Source organism: Apteryx mantelli, unplaced genomic scaffold (genome assembly GCF_036417845.1).
Source record: "Apteryx mantelli isolate bAptMan1 unplaced genomic scaffold, bAptMan1.hap1 HAP1_SCAFFOLD_59, whole genome shotgun sequence".
In the NCBI taxonomy this organism is placed as follows: domain Eukaryota; kingdom Metazoa; phylum Chordata; class Aves; order Apterygiformes; family Apterygidae; genus Apteryx; species Apteryx mantelli.
In genome coordinates, this window is record NW_027118789.1 from 353824 (window position 1) to 368405 (window position 14582).

The window sequence follows — 14582 nt, forward strand, 5'->3', positions numbered from 1 at the left end:
TCAGTAAAACTTCTGCTTAGCAAAGGAAGACTGGAAGGAGCACAAATAATGCAACCAAGAAGCCCGTAGTTGATGAAACTGGTAATTTGGCTACCACAGTGTCATGTCTCTGTGGTCAGATCTTGTTGAGATGTTGACCCAAATTTATTGTCTGTTTTTATCTGCATTTGATCTCAAAACAGTTAACAGTTTTGTGCTGTTACTCAGAATACAATACTAGAGCTTTTATAGTGTTAATACAAATACCGTTTTTTCCTTTTGTATTTTAGACAGAGGGAGTTCCCTTTAGAGCTGTATTTGGAAGTTTGTATATAAGCAGTCTACTAGTCAAATTTAAGATCTGGCAAGTAATGCAGGGCTTTTATGTGTAGTTGCAGTTCTGTGGAAATTATAGATATTAAATAAATCTACTTGGGAAGGATAAAACAGAAAAGGTTTTATGACTAATGACATCAGCTGAAAAATCCTGTTTGTGCAGGTTATTTTTCAGAGCAGTGATTGCCTGACATATTGTAGCATCTTATAAAATGCTTTAATGTCAGATAACAATAATGTTATGAAGAAATGCTATGTTTCTGTTCTCCTTGACTTTGGGAGACATTTGTTTTCAGGTCAGATACATATTCTTGTTGAAAATAAAGCATTGTGATCATCAGTTCGTTCTGCCTCAGTTTAAACCTGCTTAATTTTCATGTGAAAATTTGCCTGGAACAACAAGGAGAGCGACAACAGGTGACCATTTTCTGGCAGGCAGTTTAAGGTCTACTTTTTAGTTAGGGCTCTTTACTGGTCTCCAGGCTAGTTAAGAATAGATGGATTTTATAGTCCCTTCCATAAACACTTTTACGATGCAACTTTTTGGGGATGGTTTGCTGTCGACATCACTGATGACAGCATTTCACTTTGTGTGTTTTCAGTTCCTCGTTCTCTTGTGTCCTTGACTGCCTTTTCCACTCTCCCTTTCCTCTAAGCTCATGCATAGCATCACAGTAGAAATACATTAACAGATACTGAAATATATATGCATCTAGCCTATACGTCAAGAATGCTCACATAAATAAGGATTTGCTAGATCAGGCCTTTGGTAGCTGACCTAATTTTCAGTTTTCATCAGATTACAAAAGGAAATTTAAATAAATGTTTCACACTTTAAAAGGGTTAAAACGCCAGGAGATTTTAGACCAGATCCTCAGCTGGTGTAAGCTGGCACTGTGAGGTTCTGAGCTGACAGTGGAGCTGTCTTTTTGGAGGCAGCAGACATCTCAGCGCTAGACTCCAACATATAAGTGAAGGAATAAAACTGAGAGGCAAACTTTGCCGAGAGCTATGCAGCATATACGGAACTAATAAATGGTAACACAGAAAATGCCTCGGAGTTAACGGGAATTCAAAAGGGAGCTTGCATGAACTAAGCGGGTGAGCACGGCATGCTCTGAAGGGGTAGCCGGGGGTATATTATACTGCTTTTGTAGCTGTGCTCGGGTTTGGCTCAGGCCTGTGGATCCAATTAGCTTGAGGCAATTGTGCCCCCATGTGCAAACCAGTCCCCACCCTGCCCCTGGATTTTGGGGCCAGGAAAGCTGGCTGGCTTCCACCCGGGCAGAGCTGGGGTATTAGTCAATGTGTTGTCAGATGTGGATAACGGGGAAGTTGGACTTGAATGTGAGCTTGGTGCCCAAGCTGACATAGCAGCAGAATTGTAACCAACAAATTGGGAGATTGCTAGTGCCGAAGAAAGCCCCTACTTCAGTCCCTCAGAAAAGGTGGTTGCACAAAAAAACATCTGTAGAAAACAACAGAGAGGAGAAAAGAAATGTGCTGGGAGCTATTGCCAACACTAATGGCCATACCAGTGAGGAAGCTTCTACAGCTCCTCGCAGAAGCGCTACTGCTGGGAAAGGAGCTGATTTGATGGGAGGGACCCTGTCGTCTATAGTTAATTGAATAAGCCGTTCATTTTCTAAGTGCTCATCCGAACCGGGCTTAGCAGCTCTCCAGAGATGCACCCATCACTAGCTATGAAAATCGTTATGCCGTAGAGCACACAGAACCTCAGATTACCTCTTTCCCTTTTGTTGTACAATGCTATTTTTAATGCAGTGCCTTGCTGTGCAGTAATCGTTCTTGACAAATTTCTGTCTGTTGTCCTCATGCTCTGTAAATTCGCATGCACTATCTGTGCGTGCATATTTTAGCCTGCTGCAGTCTCACAAGAGCAATAAGTGACGCCTCATGTCCTGTCACTTTTATTTTGTGGGCAGGCTGGCACGGTGATTTAGATATCAGAGGAGAAGGGTACACAAATTCATCTGATGATTTATATCAGAGAACTGCTCTGGTGTCAATGCAGCTTTGCAGGTTGATATCAACTGCCAGTACTGCCCTGACACCGATGGATTCCATACAGTTAGACATCAGAGATGTAGTTGTTTCTCTTTGTACACTAGTTACATGGTAGTGTGAGTACATATAAATTAATGGAATTGACTTCTCAAAGAAAGTTTAATGGATCGTTGAGTCAGGAGTCAATCCATGGTGGACTTCCACCTAAGTATGAGGAGGTCCTAGAGTCATAGCAGTGATTCTGTATTGAGAAGAGGTCTTTTCTCTTACAGTGACCAACTACTTTCTCAGGCATGTATTTTTTCTAGGTACAGTATTTTAATGGCAGAATTTCTGTGTGCCCCCCAAAATGCATGATACAAGACCGCTCAGATGCTTCTAGCGATGGATCTTGGATCTACTCTTCTTACAGTAAATTCTTGGGAGCAGAACAGACCGTGACTCATTTTCCAGGGGGAAATAAGATCATTGATTGAAACATTCAGATGCTCTTTCAGTACTCATATCCACGGGAAATGTTATTCTCCATAATCAATCAATTTATCTTAGGAAGGCCAGTGATGTTACTCGTGAGTAGGGTGGGTGGGATTTTGCTCTGCAGCCAAGCAGCTTTACGAGAGCATATGCTAGTACGGTGCTGCCCTAGCTCGCACGAGGAATAATAGTTGTAAGAATGCTGTGTCTCAGGCGGTTGTGCACTCTATCAGCCAGACTCAAAGCTCTCTCAGGACCCTGGAGATGCACACAACTGATTCCCAGCACAGGCTAAAGCCAGAACAACGCACCTGATTCCCAGCACAGGCTATACCTTGTGCCTCCGTGCTGGCTAGCTGTGGTATTCCCTGCAGGCTGGATCACTGCTTGCATGGGAAGTCTGCATGTGCTGCACCAGCCCTCCGCTTCCTGGTGTGGAGGGACCTCTTTGGCTGCATCTGTCAGCAGAAGACAGTCTTCTCTTTCTGAGTTTTGAAGTGGTGACCCTGTAGAAGAATGCATTGCTCTTGTCCAAGCTCACAGAGCTTGGGGTATGGGATAGAAGAAATCAAGTCTGTGTTGCCTTTCTGTAAGGTTTCCTTTGACTGAGAAGGGACTATAAATATTGTTTTAAAGTGCAGTAGTTTAGAATCAAAAGTGACAAAGAACTGGATTAATTCTAGTACCAGCATTATTTGCAGTGCCCTTGAGAGGAACAGAGCTGCATGTTCAAGGGAATTTTAAGAGAAGAAGGCTGCTGCGAGCACAAGTCAGCATGTGGCACAGGCTCTGACACTAGTCTACACAAGCAGATCTATGTGGATAATGAGAGTTTTCTTCTTTTTAATTTTAGAATCAGCCTTGTCCTATGTTAGGCAGCTGGAGGCAAGAGGGAGACAGCTGGAGGAGGAAAACCGCGTGCTGCCCCAGGTGGGTGACTTCCTGTTGGTGGGAGCAGTCGTGGGTAGCTAGACAGTAACTCTTGAGTCTCAGTGCTTCAGATAAAGTCAGCATTTCTGTGATCTGGCTTTGCATTTGGGTGATCAAAGGCTCTCGCAGCTTTTCTTTCTCTCTCTCATGGTTGAGTGGAACATTTCTACTGGTGTATTTAAGACTATGACAATACTTTCATTCATTTTTCTCCATTTTTCAAAGGTGTTGATACTTTGCTGAGAAAAATTCACTGGAAGCTGCTACTTATATTCTAATTCAAAATTCCTTTAACAGTTGAAAATTACAGTAAGCTGACCCTTTACATTCTGGTTTCATTCCAAGAGGTTCTTGTAATTAGAATATCAAATACTTTTTAGAGTTAACTGAAATATTTTGCTCTAAATGTGCAACGATTTTAAATAATAATAATTGGGTTATATGATTTTTAATATTTTGAGGAGTATAGCAGTACTTAAATGCAAGACTGAAATTAAATTGAATAAATAAATAAGCAAATATGAAATTAAAGGTTTTCCTCATATGTTTCTAAAAATGAAAAATTTACAAGTTCATTAAGAATGAATCAAAGACACTTCTATTAAATTTCATTAAATAGTCCTTCAGAAAATCAGTAATGTCTCCAAGTGAAGTTGCCCACTGGAAAAAAAAAAAGCATTTTGGTTAGCTGAAGCACTAGTTTAAATGAAGTAATTGCTCTGAAGAACGAAAATGCTTTTCATTGAACTTAGTCAGAACACTGTCATTTGAATATAAAACCCAAGATAACAGTGAAATGTAGGAAGAAGTAAAAGCCACTGACTCTGATTTATTCATTTATATAAGCCAAGATGCAAATTCTTTAGCTAGAAGCTATTTCCTTCCTTAAGCAGATTTTAAGCAAAGTTATTTTTCTCAATCGCAGTGTAACAATTAGAAAGGCCTCTATAGTCCTATCGCTTGCTTTGGTCTTGACTTGTTAGGTGACCTCGTGAATTTATTTAATTTCTCTGTACCCTAATTTGTTAATCTGGAAAAGAAGAGCAACGGGAATGGTTAAATGTCTATGCAGTAACATTTATATGGTCTTAAATAGGAAAGAAAAAGTGAGATGCTCTCTGGTGAAGAATATTATTTTCTTGTCAAGGAAGGTATTCAGGGCAAATGCTAAAAAAAAAAAAAGTTGCCTGAAAACTACCGTTGTGATTTGTCTTAGGTCTGGAAGAGCACTGGGAGATAAATCATGCAGACCGTTCTTGGTGGGCAGCCTTTAGCAGTGACCATATGTTTTATTTGTCCAGCTTTGGAGGTGTCCGGGTGGAGGCCCATTAAGCGGATTGCCCGATCGTGTCAAAGACTGGAACGCCCACGTTCTGAATGTTGAGTTCTTTGAAAATATTTTCGCTGGGGTGCCCAAACCAGAAATTGCTTGTGAGAACAGTGCCTCCCCCTGTAGCTATTGCAAAAGTAGTCCAAACAAAGTGTGCTGAATGTGGGACATTTAAGGGGGAAAACTAAGGCAGCAAGTCTGCAAATTGCTTTTCATTGATACACAGGTCTCAAGTCCCAGGTTTGCCATATGTTTGGTTTTGTTGGCACCAGGATCTACAGCAGAGTTCTGAAAAATATCCTAACGTCTCCGAATAGTTTATCGTAAGAAATAACGAGTGACATGGGTTCACATTTCCTGGCGTGCCTTCCTCACCTTTCCTGCTGAAGAAAGTCCTTGCTTGTGGGAGAGGAGGGAAGGGAAGACACGAGGCTTATTCTGAGTTTGCGCTTGGTCGCATTGGCGTTACGTGTGTACGAGTTTGTTCGGGGAGTTTGTTGTTCCTGTGGGTAACACCCTGAATGTGCTGTCTGTGCTGGTCAGGCCCCGTCGGAAACACGACGACACTGGATGGAAATGCACGAGCTCCTGGCACGGGTCTGATTCCGTTTAATGGGAGGAACGGGAGGTTGTTAGGCGTTAAGCCAAACGCAGTGCTTTTGACAGATCAGCTGAAAATATGTGACAAGCTACACGACAGACGAGGGGTTTTGGCGCAGCTATTACCTAGTCCCGGTGTTGTGCCTTAAAATCTCAGCAGTGCTTCAGCGCGAGTGCCTTCTGGTTTTTGTATAGGCCTTCGTTATTTATCGCTGGTTGGCATATAGCAGCACTGGGAGGGTTTGAAAGTTGCAGAGCTGCACTTGGTGTGAGAGAGGTGACGGCTCCCACTCGTGGAAGTGACTCTTCTACTAGTTCTGTCCTGAAGAGTGCCCCCTCGCTATCTAAGACACTTTTTTCTCTCCTCCTGCTGCACTTCTCCTCTTTCTCCCCTCTGCTTTCTCTCAGTATCTATCCTATTCCTCCTTTTCTGCTTATTTATCGCTCATGAAAATATACCAGCACATCTGTTGACACCCTCTTCAGATAAATCACTCCTTTCATTTACCACTTAGTTATGATTCTTTCCCAGCTTCTCTTGCTTTGCTTGTCTCCTTCCATACATATTATTTTTCTTTTCAAACCCCACCGACCTCTGATATAAAGGTTTTGTTAATATTTAGTGGCAAGAACATTTCCAGAGAAGATGGTATTAAGTGCTGCCATTGCTGCTCAAATGGAATCTGAGTTCAGTTCACTCTGCTGTACCGACAGACTTCCTTGTCTGGGGAAAAGCAGCACCAGCCCTGAGTCAATATTTTAGTCTGATCAGGTAACAGAAAAGGTATAAAAATGCCAGTGTTCACTTAAGCCCGTTAGTGTCTCTTCCTGTGCTGCACAGTTGTGCTGGTGATGGTTTATAGCGTACTAGTGGGTTTAAGAGTTATGAGAAGCTCTAGATGGACTGTAGGTTTGTTTTGTTGGTGCAGGCCATAATTAGCTGTTTTTTCTTTTTCCCCCAGATAGTGTGGAACAAGATATGATCCAGACCCTTTCAGTTTCTGGCCACAGATAGGATTTTTGTGCAAGAAAGCAGATACTTTCCAGGATTTATGGTATGCAGCTGGGTCTTCTGTAGAGAATGCCAAACTGAGGACTCGGCTGAGTCCGAGACGAGGGGTGTACACAGCTTGCACTGGTGCTTCTCAAACCCTGACGTGGGTAAGGGGGCTTGACAGCAGCGTGTAGAGGCAAAAGAATTTGAGAGAGAACATTTCTGTTCTGCCGGATGTGTTTCAACCCGGAGGAGTTCCCGCCGGGTTCAGCACACAGCTGCACGTTCCTTGTGCTGGGGCTGCAGCGATGCTGGCGCAGGGATGGCTCTCTGCAGCAGAGGGGCAGGGGGCTGCTTATTCCGGCAGTGGCTGTCTGCTGCTGCCTTGCAGTGTTCAGGGAACTACAGCTTCGCTGTGGCTCAGTTTTTGCCGTAATGTTCAAAGAAATGCGTGGTAGTGCGGCCAGCAGTCTAGCCAGAACAAAATTTGTGTATTGTAATGAAGATGCCTAGCAATGATCAAGAAAATATGTACGGATCAAACAGTGGATTCAGATCCCAATTACAGCTTCATGGGCTGTGTTATGGTATCAGTTAGGCCAGTGAATAACTTCCGATAACTGAAAACAGGGGAGTTCTCCCAGACCTGATGTGGTGCAGAACTGCTAACCGTGTTTTACACTGGTGGAAGTGAGATCAGGATCTGGCACCCACATGTCAATTAACTGAAGACGTTCCTCAGTTTTTTTAGGGATGCTATTTCAGGGCTGAGAAGCTAAGCTGAAATGTTATGGGAATGCGGACATCTGTCCTAATGACAATGAATGCATTTCAAAAAGATGTTCTTGGCAAGGCACCAGTTTAAATTACTTCAATTTTTATTTGTTTTATGGGAGGAGGGAGCAAGTGGCGCAGATGGAAAGCTGTGAGATATCTCCGCCTTCTAATTCTTTGTATTCGTAATTTGGTTATACCTTTTAATGAAAGAGAAAGGAAATATCGCCAGGACACTGCTTCCTGAGCAAGCAGAAAGAATCGGCCGCTGGGGCCAGAGGCTCCACGAGAGCGCTCAAGGAACGGAGTTTCCGACTTCCACGGCAACCCTGCCTCCGCTGGACCCAGTGGAGTTAACACGGCAACGTGCTAGTGCAGGGCTTGGCGAGCAAGTCAGCAAAAAGGGTCCCCAGGGGGATCTCTCATTTCCTCTCCGTTTTCTGCGTTAAGTTGCTTCCTTTCAGTTTCCTCTTTTGATCACTTATTGCTATTTGCGAATGTAACGTCTGGAGCAAAACCCACGCAGGACCAGATCTCTGCTCTGCCAGCTGCTGCTTGGATATTTAATGCGGGAGGCAGAGCCTGCCGCAAACAGCTTAAGCTCTGTAGTCACAACAGGATGGTTGAGAAGAAACACAAACCACGAGGAAACAGGCACCTAAAGTGCATCTCGTGTATTAAGCTGTGCCCGTTCCACAAAGCCTTCCCTGGTCCCGCAGCCAGCCTGCTGTTCCTTCTTCCGCTTTCTCTGGGCCAGCTGGCAAGTGTCTAGTTTATCTGGAAGGCAGGATGGCAAAACGGGGACTGTCTTTTAACCCTCTGCTTAGTGGGTCCTTCAGGGCAGCAGAGAAAACCTGGAAATATTGATGTACAAGAATACACCGGCGTGTGTGTTATCATTCTTCAGCATGTTCCTGGCAGGAGCCACCAGCTGTGCTTGGAGTACCCTTAACAGACCAAGTCAGCATCAAGAAGCAAGCACAAGAAGTCAGACGTTCATGCGAGTTTTGTGCAAAATGATATTGCGGGTTTAGATCATGGCAGGTTTGGAAGCCAGGCTTGTGGTTAAACTTGGAGAGCCCTTGGAAGAGCCTGGCACCCAGGCAGCAAAGCACTGTATAGACGCAGGATTTTTCAGGAAACAGCTGCAGCGGCCAGCCCCCCCTTTTCCTCATCTGTGGCTGATCACAGAATTTTGCCCCCTTCCCGTGGATGTGGTGTGAGGCTTCATGCCTTCCAGGTCTGCCCTCACAATGTTCTGGGCCTCGCTGGGCCTGAGTTGAAGATTACCCACATGCTGTCACTGGCCTCAAAGTCTTTTTATGCCCAACTAAATGCACATCTTTCTCCAAAGGATTAGGGTTTCTTTCCTCTCATATCAGGGTTAGATCTTAAGACGTGTCCGTGAGGTCTGATGCAGGCATCCATCTCTGAGCTGGCCATGTATGAGCCAGCATTGGTCCCAAAGCCATGAGGGAGCTTTAACGCAGGACTGAACCTGAACAATTCTGCTGTCACTCATGTGGGTTTTTCTGTCTCTGTTTCCTCATTCTTTCCCCAGCTTCCCTTTGCTAACCTTTCTGTTCTTTTGCATCTCCTTTTGTTGCATCTCTTTCATATCTACTCTTGCTTCAAGCACTTTTTTCTTTTTTGCATCCTTGCTAGCCTTTTCCAGTCCTGGTATGTCTAAGTGTGAAATGGCAGACATGACCCTTGGGCACACGCTAATTTATTTTTAAGCACTTGCGACACTTTCCATTTCCGCCTTGCTTTCTTCTCTTCTGTTACATTATCACCTTTTATTTCAGCCTATATTTCCAAATCTTTCAGAAATCCTTTTGCTGAGATTTATGCTCTTGATTTTCCCTCTGCATGGCCTGATTCTAGTTATAAATCTAATTAGAAGATGGTAACTGTTTGGTTAAACAGTATTTCACTCACTTTGTGAAATCTGTGCCATTCACAATCTAATATTGTTTTGTCTCCTCCTTTCCATGGCATGTAGAAGAATAGAGGAGACTTCTTCAACCAGAATGTAATTAAACTCATTGAACAAGCCCATATTACCTAATCATGTCATCAATATTTGTCATCAAAAATTTGTGTATTGTAGTGAAGATACCTAGCAATAATCAAGAAAATCAATTTATAACAGCTGAGGTTCTGACCAGATTCTTTGTCTCAAGGTATCCTAAGTATAAAGTTTCCGCCTTGGTTTGTCTGGGCTTGCCCATATGGCAAGAACTTATTTGCTTGCCGTTACTAAGACACAAAATTCAAGAAAACCTGGGATACAAAAGGAGTTTCCCGTTTAGAGGGAAGGACGTTTTTTTTTCCCCAGAGTAATTTCCAAATGTCCTGAGTTAACTTGTACTCAAAATTTTCTACTAGAGTTCACTGAATTTGCCAAATTTTAAGCTGTGTTGATTTGTATATGCATGTCCTATAAGATTCGGAGACACTAGAGCCCCGAGCCTTTTCCTCTTACAGGTTTATTAGCCGGCAAAAGAGGTTTATGAAGGGCCTGCTGAAAACGGCTGCTTCTGAAGGTGTGTAGCCAGCAGTAGCTTGGGCCGTGCAGAAAGACTGTGCATTTAATATGCCATGGAGATATGTGGATTTAGGCAGAAATGTGGAGAAGTACAAGTCTTTACTGAGGCCTCTGAGCACAGGAATTATGCTGAATAACAGCAGCATTTTTAAGTTGTATATTACAATTGACAGGAGTGTTTCCTAAAAAAAATTGTTGCTGATTTGTTTGGTGCCTGATTTATCCAGCAGAGCAACATACTGCAGTTTATTGCTTTCCGTTTTCCCTTTCTCCTGCCTGCTTGAAACAAGCTGACAAATGCAGCCTGTGTTTTCTTCGGAGCTAACGGGGAAATTGAGGGCTGAGGAAATAAGAAAACCGGTTTGAGAATCAAATAGTGCTTGAAGCGGCACGGCAGTTACCCAGCAGGAAGAATGCACTTCCCTAGTAAACCACTTGCCTCTGGGATAAAAGCTTCCTGAAGAACAAGGTCTTTTGCCTTTGCTGAGCTAGAACTGCCGCTGGTAAGTGTGCGGTGCGGTGCCTAGTGGGCAGGAAAGTTGTGTTTTCTCTGAAGCCTGCTCTGGAGGCGACTGCTGCTGTCCTTGGGGCAGCGATGTACTGTGTGTCTTTCGCTTCTCGGCTATTCCTGCGTGGGATGGGGAGAGTGCTAGTCGGGCAGCAAGTGGCAAGCTTCCTTTGAAGGACGCTTGCAGGTAAACTGAATGTAATTTGAGTTATGCAGTGTGTTTTGCACTGCAGCGGTTTTCATTCATGACTGTCCTTATCATCTGTACGAATAGAAAAAACAGTGTTTTCTACTGGCTCAAGTAACCAAAGGCTCCTGATGAGTTTTCTCCACCAAGGAGAATCCTGTTCTGCACAGAGGTCTCTGTTCTGTCTGGGAACAGTGCACAGTGCGGTGTTTGCCTCCGGCACTGTGCGAGAATGGCCTGAGTATCCCTAACACTTTGCAGCCAAGGAGAGGGAGATACTAAATTTCCATTCATCTGTTGCTTTGTTAAGTGGCATTATGGGCTTGAGGCAGGTTTCCTGTGCTTTCTGCTCACTAAAGAGTTGCTTATTGCCATTAGGTATTTTGTGCATTTACTTACAACAGAAAATGGATCTGCACATTTACTGATTGCACTTCTCTCTGTTATCTTTGCGACAAAATATGCAGGGAATATTACGTGTGTTCTGCCTCCTAAAGTCAATGTGCTTTCTGCAGCTGCATAATTTAGACACAGTATGCGTTTGACTCGGAGGAGCCAGTCTGCAAACCGTGCTGTAGCTTGGGCAGATGGGCTAGGCAGGGGCAATAGGGAAGTCTGACAGTGCAGGATGAAGGACAAAGTCAATTCTTTCTCTCACATTGACCGTGCGCAGTACCATTTACTCAAAATGGCTCAAGATGTTTAAGATCAATGCAGATTTCAGCACTGCTCTATGGAGCCATGACTTTATGACTGTTTGATTTGTTTCCATGTCCACAGCTTGGTTCCTGGATAATAGATGAGAAGATCTGTCCTAGACACGGGGACACGTGGGACGCCCATTTTGAGCGGCTGAAAACAAATGCACTGTGTGGTGTTAGAGAAGAGGAGAAAGGGAACAGGGAATTCTCCTCCCTTCCTCAAGTTCCTGCTCAGCATGTGGTTATAATTGATCAGCCTTGGTCTGGCAGTGGTGGAAAAGGGACTCAGTGGAGAGAAAAGCAGGTCACGTTTTGGTGGAAGGATGAACATTGCCATACTCCCCACTGGCAAGCAGCTTCTGGGACAGTGGGTCTGAAAAGCCCACTTTTCTAGTCTCTTGAGGCATCTTGTTTGCAGATACCACCACTTTGGAAAAATGTCTTTTCCTCTAGTTTTGCTTTACTGCGTCAGAAACTTGTCATGGAGTCAATAGGACCGAAGTCTCTTTAGGCTCACAGGACTTGCCGAAGAAGAACAGACCCATGTTCAGACTGGTCCGGTCTTCTGTCTCCTCCGGTAGCTGGAATAAGCTTCCTCCAAAGAAGGCAGAAGCTGTACTGCATTTGCAGAGTGGCCTAACCTGAGGTCTAAATTGGTCTGAAACGCACTCAGAAGCAGAGCTTCCATCTTTCTTCCTGTGTAGTTCATGCCCCTCTCAAATGACAGGTGCACCATGCAGAGGAGGATGGTGATGCAAAATTATCCTAGATTTCCCTCTTTAATCCAGATTAAGCATCTTAAAAATCTGTAATGTTTTGAAACATTAGCTAGTGGTCTTGTTTGCCATAGTTTTAAGGCAAACAGGCTTAACTTGGCATACCTTTAAGTATTTTTAAGCAGGGTCAGATTTCCATAAGGTGTCTCAAACCGTGTACACCAAAATGGGGTTTCTTAGAATAACCATTTACTTTGGGAAAGGAAGGCCTATCCCAAAGTTCCCAAACACCCTTACAGTCTCTTCCCAGTGTTGCTATGTGACATCAGCCCAGTGGCACCAGCTCTGGCACTGTGACCCGGATTCATCCTACCTAATTTTAGGTACAACAGTTAGGAGCACAGTGTCTCCTGCAAAATCAGTAGAGAGAATTAGGCATTTCCTAGCTTAATCTCTCTCTTTGATGCCTCTCTCTTCAGCAGTGAAAGGAGGAACCTGCTTACCTGTATGTCCACTTTTACACTGCCCCTAGGAGCCTGCACTTTGGTAAGATAAATGCACACTTGCTTGTACAAAGGAAAAAGCTGACTACCAGATTTGGAAAGTGACTCTCAGGTCCAAGAGCATGACTTTGTATGCTTACAGGACCCAAAGTAGAATGGGGGCTGTAAACCTCTGCAGAGCTTTGGGAAGCGAAACAACCTTTCTGCCTGAAAATAGAGGTAAATCCAGATTCTGTTCTTAGGATGTAAAGCTAGCTAGGGGGGCTCATGAGAAGTCTCAAAGCCAGGAGGATGGGGTTTAAGGGCTGCAAAGCTTGTTTTAATTTTTAAGAAAAGTTTCCTTCTCTTCTAAAGGACAGGAGGAGGAGGGATAAGAAAGTCCACAGGGGAAATATTAATTTTCAGTCTTCTACTAGCATGTGTTGAGAACACTGTCTGCTCACAGCAATGAATGTTCACAACAAGCTTCTCATTCTCATGAAGGGAGACAGAAATGTGCTGCAGATGGCACAGAAGTGGCTGTGGAAGAAAGCTGCCTAGAGGCAGCTGAACTCTGACAACAGCACAATTCGCAGGACTTTCAGATTGTCTCATATTCAGGAGACTTTATATGTGTCTGTACTAATTTTACGTGCCTTTTAATAGCACTGTTTGCATTATCCTGTTTGAAACTGGCCAAAATCGTTGCTGGCCCTTGAGCAGATAATAAACAGAATATCCTGACTTATAAAAAACAAGGCTGGCTGAGGGAACTTGTCCTAAACCAGAATTGCTCCAATCTGCTTTATTACTCCTTTTCCTTCCTCTTTCATTTCCTTTTCCAAAGTATAGCATTAAGTCTGCCTAGTGGCTAACAGGTCTATAAATCCTTCCCAAAGGAAAATAAGTCCTAACTCTCCCTCCGTACATCACTGCCAATTGATAATAGTTGTTGCTGTGGAGAAGTGTAGGATGATGCACTGCACGTTGCCTTAAACGTGCGCCAGTGTTGTCAGCCTAGTTAGGAGACACATTACTGTCCACTACTGTGGCTTACGTTCCTGCCACCCATTCCTTGACGGGACGGGGGCACTTGAAGATGAGTTTGTGTACTGAACAGGATTTAATATTCAGACTCAAGATATCTTTTCTGTGGGCTTAGCATATGCAGCATTCCCATTTTTGAATTGCTTTTAGGGTTTTTTTCGATATGTGAGGTTCAGTCCTGCAGTCGGGGTGCCCACGTGGCTTAAGGAAGCCTGGGATCAGGTCTGACATATTCAATAACGACAGCAGTTCTCTGTCCCTTGTGCTGTGGGTCATCATTTACCCCTTGGCACTGGTGTGATCAGTGCAGCATCGCGTACAATGGATTGGGCATATTTTGATGAAGTCAGGCACAGATCTTGCTCTCTCTTCCTCGGTCCCTCTGCATTTCTCTTCTTGCCTCGCTCTCTCCTTCCCTCTCGTCTCTCACTAGCCTTGTTTCTCCTTTCTCTCTCCTTCACTCTTACTCTCTCTCTCTTTCTCTTGCTTTCTCTCTCTCCTGCTGTCTTTCTCTACCTCGCTTGCTCTCTTTTGCTTTTTTCTCTTCTTTCTCTCCTATCTGCCCGTCCTCCTCCCTCCTCCTGTCTTTCCCTCGGTTTGCCTCTCTCTCCTTCTCTCCTTCTCACCTTCATTCTCCTGGACTCTCTTTCTCTGCCCTTCTTTCCTTCTCTCCTTCTCCCGCTTGGTCTCTTTCCCCCTCTGCTTCTCTCTTCCTCTCCCCAGAATTCCTGCCCTCCTGAGAGATCTCGCGCTCACCTGAGTTCTCACGCTCGCCAGAGTCCGCACTCACCAAGGTTCTTGCACTCACCAGAGTACGCACTCACCAGAGTTCCCGCGATCCCCAGAGTTCTCGCGCTCGCGAGAGTTCGCGCTTGCCTGGTTTCTCGTGCTCGCCAGGGTTCACGCTCCCCAGAGTTCCCGCCCTCCCGAGAGTTCTCGCGCTCG